This window comes from Musca autumnalis, unplaced genomic scaffold, assembly GCF_047663935.1.
Source record: "Musca autumnalis isolate F117 unplaced genomic scaffold, ASM4766393v1 scaffold_1, whole genome shotgun sequence".
NCBI classification, from domain to species: Eukaryota; Metazoa; Arthropoda; class Insecta; order Diptera; family Muscidae; genus Musca; species Musca autumnalis.
Genome location: NW_027411644.1, coordinates 33,513,532 through 33,521,127, shown reverse-complemented (window position 1 = coordinate 33,521,127; position 7,596 = coordinate 33,513,532).

Sequence of the window (7,596 nt, the reverse complement as noted above, 5' to 3'; positions counted from 1 at the left end):
TACAAATAAAAGTTGACAGCACTACTGCTGTCTGTGGGACTTAGCGACAGTTTTATTTTGGTCAAAGTTTGTTATTTACCGAAATTATAATCATTTTAATTTTACCGATTTTTGACGGTAACCAAAAAATCAATTATGAAATCCCACTACAGGACACAAAGCCTAATAAACAACTGAACACTATCCGCCCCTACGGAGTAAAATTAAAGAAATAAAAACAAAAACTTATTATTTAATTGTTTTATTCACTATAACATAATTAAAACTTTATTTCGCTTGGTTGGTTGGTTTAACATAATCAGTTTATATGGTTGTGAGAATTGTATAACTTCTTTTTTTCTTTCATTTCTTTTCTTTTACGCTACTATGTACTTTATCAGTTATTTGTTTGTTTGTTTTTTTTTTATTATTATTATTATTATTATATATTTATGGGTGATTGTGTATTTATATGTAACTATATGCACTGTGTTGTAATTGTAATAGTAGTTTATATCATCTCACTTATTTTCATTCTCAACTGTAAGTGTTAATATTTACAAAGTATATATATAAAAAAATAAAGCAAAGAGGGCACAGTATATCAATACAATAAAAAAAGAAACAAAATAATACAAATTAAAAAAATAATTATTTTTATATAAGTTTTTTTTTCATTTTTTAGGTTGTATTTTTCAAATTTTCTGGAATGCTTAACAAAAATGGTTTCAATTAAAATAAATTAGTTACGTATGTATATATAATTCGATTACAAAATTAAAACACATTGTCTAAAAACAAATTACAATTAAAAAATATATTATTAAAAAACACAGTAATGACACATTAAATTTGATTTCTTTTTTATTTTTGCTTTTTGCAAAATTAATTTAAAAATGTAACAAAAAAACTTTGTTTTTTTACAATTTAACCAATAAAAATTGTTAAAAAAATATAATAAAACCCAAAATATGGACGTTTTTTCATGTTGGAACATAATTTTTATCTGTAACTCAGAATGTATATTTGTTAAATTTTTTATTTAGCATACACATATTATTTAATTTATTTTTTATTTTTTATTTATATGTTGTTAGGTATATATTTGTAATTTTGTTATATACACTAGCGGTCATCTGAATAGGTTCGATTTTTTTTCTTTTTATATGTTAAGGTATCTTCTTATGTGTTCGTATTACAGATCCATACTATTTAGTTTTTGAAAGTCCTATACTATGCCAACATTCCCAAGAAAAAACTTTACGGTGATGCCATATTTTCGGAAAATATCCCAATTATAATAAAAAATTTACAAAAAAGTGTCCAATTTTTGCGATCATCAGAATAGGTTTGAATCAAAAAAAATTGAAAAATTGTACTACCCAAGCAAATATTGCGCAATTTTTTGGTTTAGTTTAGTAAAATGGAACATTCTGATAAATACTACAACAAGTTTGACCCGCTTTATTTGGAACGTGGGTTCAATTCTCAACATGGAAAAGTTACCAAGAACTTTCAGATAAAATCAAGAAATATTCAAACAAAAACGTTTTATAAACTTGCTTTAAGTGACTTTATGATTTCGTTAGATCTCTTCTGAGCCTTGAAAATTGTCTGAAAGCAAATACCAAGTGTAGCCATATCATTAGGATCGATAAAATAGAAAGGTCATTGAAAATAGTTGGTATTGTAGTTCAAGTTTCATTTTTTAACTATCCTTGCAGTACAAATTTAAGTATTATCATGCTCACAAATCCACCATAGTTGACCACATGTATCATAAATGTTCGAAAATTGGTCTGGAAGAATGTTTCATCGACGACAATAAAGTAGAAAATTGTAATTCAAATTTAAGTCAAAGGGGCATGATATCACCGACTTTTATAGTGCTGTAATACCTATATAGTTGGGTCAAAAAGTTTTTTTCTATTCACAAGTCATAAAACAAACACGAATAAGTGCAAAAGAATGGACTACTGAGATTATACAGCACTATAAAAGTCGGTGATATCATGCCCCTTTGACTTAAATTTGAATTACAATTTTCTACTTTATTGTCGTCGATGAAACATTCTTCCAGACCAATTTTCGAACATTTATGATACATGTGGTCAACTATGGTGGATTTGTGAGCATGATAATACTTAAATTTGTACTGCAAGGATAGTTAAAAAATGAAACTTGAACTACAATACCAACTATTTTCAATGACCTTTCTATTTTATCGATCCTAATAATATGGCTAAACTTGGTATTTGCTTTCAGACAATTTTCAAAGCTCAGAAAGATCAAACGAAATCATAAAGTCACTTAAAGCAAGTTTATAAAAAGTTTTTGTTTGAATATTTCTTGATTTCATCTGAAAGCTCTTGGTAACTTTTCCATGTTGAGAATTGAACCCACGTTCCAATAAAGCGGGTCAAATTTGTTGTAGGATTTATCAGAATGTTCCATTTTACTAGACTAAACCAAAAAACTGCGCAATATTTGCTTGGGTAGTACAATTTTTCAATTTTTTTGATTCAAACCTATTCTGATGATCGCAAAAATTGGACACTTTTTTGTACATTTTTTATTATAATTGGGATATTTTCCGAAAATATGGCAACACCGTCAAGTTTTTTCTTGGGAATGTTGGCATAGTATAGGACTCTCAAAAACTGAATAGTATGGATCTGTAATACGAACACATCAGAAGATACCTTAACATATAAAAAGAAAAAAAATCAAACCTATTCAGATGACCGCTAGTGTATGTATATCATCTAATTCGCATAAAGTAAAGCGACGGTTTATGAGAGGTTTCAATTGGATTTATTATTCAGCCGGCTGGATTTGAAACAAATAAATAAGTTATAGAAAAATGCTAATCAGCCCAATTATGAATATCAACTACCCGTGAGTTTGCTCACTATTTCCTTTAAGTTGAAACGACATAAAAACAAAACTCACGGGGAGTTCACATTCATAATCACCCTGAATATGTTGCACGAACAAATTTTCACGAAAAAAATCAAAAAATAAAGAGGAATAAGTAAAGAAGTGCAGTATCAGAACAGGGAGGGAGCTGCGTTGGGTTGAGCCAAATTGGGTACCACCAGATCGCCAACGAAATGGAAAATAATGTACAGCTTGAAAGTAGAACATTTTCGACGTAACATGTCTTCGGCAGCATAGAAGACCTCTGTAAATGTTTCCAAGAGTAAGAGTTACAAAGTAAGTATGTTAAGGCCTTCTAAAGAATAGATGACCTCTGTGGAGGTGTTCTATAGAGCTCTCCTATAGAATAGACGACCTCTGTAGAAGTCTTCTATAGAATAGACGACCTCTGTAGAGGTCTTCTATAGAATAGACGACCTCTGTAGAGGTCTTCTATAGAATAGACGACTTCTGTAGAGGACTTCTATAGAATAGACTATCATTGTAGAGGTTTTCTATAGAATAGAAGACCTCTGTAGAGGTTTTCTATAGAATAGAAGACCTCTGTAGAGGTTTTCTATAGAATAGAAGACCTCTGTAGAGGTTTTCTATAGAATAGAAGACCTCTGTAGAGGTTTTCTATAGAATAGAAGACCTCTGTAGAGGTTTTCTATAGAATAGAAGACCTCTGTAGAGGTTTTCTATAGAATAGAAGACCTCTGTAGAGGTTTTCTATAGAATAGAAGACCTCTGTAGAGGTTTTCTATAGAATAGAAGACCTATGTAAAGGTTTTCTATAGAATAGAAGACCTCTGTAGAGGTTTTCTGTAGAATAGAAGACCTCTGTAGAGGTTTTCTATAGTATAGAAGACCTCTGTAGAGGTCTTCTGTAGAATAGACGACCTCTGTATAGGTCTTCTATAGAATATACGACGTCACTAGAAGTCTTCTATAGAATAGACGACCTCTGTAGAGGTCATCTATAGAATAGACGACCTCCGTAGAGGTTTTCTATAGAATAGACGACCTCCGTAAAGGTTTTCTATAGAATAGACGACCTCCGTAAAGGTTTTCTATAGAATAGAAGACCTCTGTAAGGTCTTCTATAGAATAGACGACCTCTGTAGAGGTCTTCTATAGAATAGACGACCTCTGTAGAGGTCTTCTATAGAATAGACGACCTCTGTTGAGGTCTTCTATAGAATAGACGACCTCTGTTGAGGTCTTTTATAGAATAGACGACCTCTGTTGAGGTCTTCTTTAGAATAGACGACCTCTGTAGAGGTCTTCTATAGAATAGACGACCTCTGTAGAGGTCTTCTATAGAATAGACGACCTCTGTAGAGGTCTTCTATAGAATAGACGACACCTGTAGAGGTCTTCTATAGAATAGACGACCTCTGTAGAGGTCTTCTATAGAATAGACGACCTCTGTAGAGGTCTTCTATAGAATAGACGACCTCTGTAGAGGTCTTCTATAGAATAGACGACCTCTGTAGAGGTCTTCTATAGAATAGACGACCTCTGTAGAGGTCTTCTATAGAATATACGACCTCTGTAGAAGTCTTCTATAGAATAGACGACCTCTGTAGAGGTCTTCTATAGAATAGACGACCTCTGTAGAGGTCTTCTACAGAATAGACGACCTCTGTAGAGGTCTTCTATAGAATAGACGACCTCTGTAGAGGTCTTCTATAGAATAGACGACCTCTGTAGAGGTCTTCTATAGAATAGACGACCTCTGTAGAGGTCTTCTATAGAATAGACGACCTCTGTAGAGGTCTTCTATAGAATAGACGACCTTTGTAGAGGTCTTTTATAAAATAGACGACCTCTGTAACGGACTTCTATAGAATATACGACGTCTCTGGAACTCTTCTATAGAATAAAAGACCTCTGTACAGGTTTTCAATAGAGGTCTTTTATTCTATAGAAAACCATTGTAGAGGTTTTCTAAGGAATATACGACCTCTGCAGAGGCCTTCTATAGAATAGATGACCTGTGCAGAGGTCTTCTATAGAATAGACGAACTCTGTAGAGGTCTTGTATAGAATATACGACCTCTGTAGAGGTTTTTTATAGAATAGACGACCTCTGTAGAGATCTTCTATAGAATAGACGACCTCTGTAGAGGTCTTCTATAGAATAGACGACCTCTGTAGACCTTTGCAGAGGTTTTCTATGGAATAGAATACCTCTGTAGAGGTTTTCTATAGAATAGACGACCTCGGAAGAGGTTTTCTATAGAATATACGACCTCGGAAGAGGTCTTCTATAGAATAGACGACCTCGGAAGAGGTCTTCTATAGAATAGACGACCTCGGTGGAGGTCTTCTATAGAATAGACGACCTCGGTAGAGGTCTTCTATAGAATAGAGGACCTCTGTGGAGGTTTTCTATAGAATAGAAGACCTCTGTAGAGGTTTTCTATAGAATAGACGATCTCTGTAGAGGTTTTCTATAGAATAGAAGACTTCTGTAGAGGTTTCCTATAGAATAGAAGACCTCTGTAGAGGTTTTCTATATAATAGAAGACCTCTGTAGAGGTTTTCTATAGAATAGACGATTTCTGTAGAAGTTTTCTGAAGAATAGAAGACCTCTGTAAAGGTTTTCTATAGAATAAAAGACCTCTGCAGAGGTCTTCTATAGAATAGACGGCCTCTGTAGAGGTCTTCTATGGAATATAGGACGTCTCTAGAAGTCTTCTATGGAATAGACGACCTCTGTAGAGGTCTTCTATAGAATCGACGACCTCTGTAGAGGTCTTCTATAGAATCGACGACCTCTGTAGAGGTCTACTATAAAATAGACGACCTCTGTAGAGGTCTTCTATAGAATAGACGACCTCTGTAGAGGTCTTCTATAGAATAGATGACCTCTGTAGAGGTCTTCTATAGAATAGACGACCTCTCTAGAAGTCTTCTATAGAATAGGCGACCTCTGTAGAGGTCTTCTATAGAATAGACGACCTCTGTAGAGGTCTTCTATAGAATAGACGACCTCTGTAGAGGTCTTCTATAGAATAGACGACCTCTGTAGAGGTCTTCTATAGAATAGACGACCTCTGTAGAGGTCTTCTATAGAATAGACGACCTCTGTAGAGGTCTTCTATAGAATAGACGACCTCTGTAGAGGTCTTCTATAGAATAGACGACCTCTGTAGAGGTCTTCTATAGAATAGAAGATCTCTGTAGAGGTTTTCTATAGAATAAACGACCTCCGTAGAGGTCTTCTATAGGATAGACGACTTCTTTAAAGGTTTTCTATAGAATAGACGACCTCTGCAGAGGCCTTCTATAGAATAGATGACCTGTGCAGAGGTCTTCTATAGAATAGACGAACTCTGTAGAGGTCTTGTATAGAATATACGACCTCTGTAGAGGTTTTTTATAGAATAGACGACCTCTGTAGAGATCTTCTATAGAATAGACGACCTCTGTAGAGGTCTTCTATAGAATAGACGACCTCTGTATTCCTTTGCAGAGGTTTTCTATGGAATAGAATACCTCTGTAGAGGTTTTCTATAGAATAGACGACCTCGGAAGAGGTCTTCTATAGAATAGACGACCTCGGAAGAGGTCTTCTATAGAATAGACGACCTCGGAAGAGGTCTTCTATAGAATAGACGACCTCGGTGGAGGTCTTCTATAGAATAGACGACCTCGGTAGAGGTCTTCTATAGAATAGAGGACCTCTGTAGAGGTTTTCTATAGAATAGAAGACCTCTGTAGAGGTCTTCTATAGAATAGACGACCTCTGTAGAGGTCTTCTATAGAATAGACGACCTCTGTAGAGGTCTTCTATAGAATAGACGACCTCTGTAGAGGTCTTCTATAGAATAGACGACCTCTGTAGAGGTCTTCTATAGAATAGACGACCTCTGTAGAGGTCTTCTATAGAATAGACGACCTCTGTAGAGGTCTTCTATAGAATAGACGACCTCTGTAGAGGTCTTCTATAGAATAGACGACCTCGGTAGAGGTCTTCTATAGAATAGACGACCTCTGTAGAGGTCTTCTATAGAATAGACGACCTCTGTAGAGGTCTTCTATAGAATAGACGACCTCTGTAGAGGTCTTCTATATAATAGACGACCTCTGTAGAGGTCTTCTATATAATAGACGACCTGGGTAGAGGTCTTCTATAGTATAGACGACCTCTGTAGAGGTCTTCTATAGTATAGACGACCTCTGTAGAGGTCTTCTATACAATAGACGACCTCTGTAGAGGTCTTCTATAGAATAGACGACCTCTGTAGAAGTCTTCTATAGAATAGACGACCTCTGTAGAGGTCTTCTATAGAATAGACGACCTCTGTAGAAGTCTTCTATAGAATAGACCACCTCTGTAGAGGACTTCTATAGGGCAGACGTCCTCTGTAGAGGTCTTCTATAGAGTAGACGACCTCTGTACAGGTCTTCTATAGAATAGACGACTTCTGTAGAGGTCTTCTATAGAATGGAAGACCTCTGTACAGGTTTCCTATAGAATAGAATAGAAGACATTTGAAGAGTTTTTCTTTCAAATAGAAGACCTCTGTAGAGTTTTTCTATAGAATAGAACACCTTTGTTTAGTTTTTTTTTTTTTTTTATAGAAGACCTCTGTAGAGCAATAAGATGTATAATTGAAACCCTGTGTAGAGATTTTCATAAAAATCTTTCATCTGTAATCACACAGTAGAATATTATAATCTGG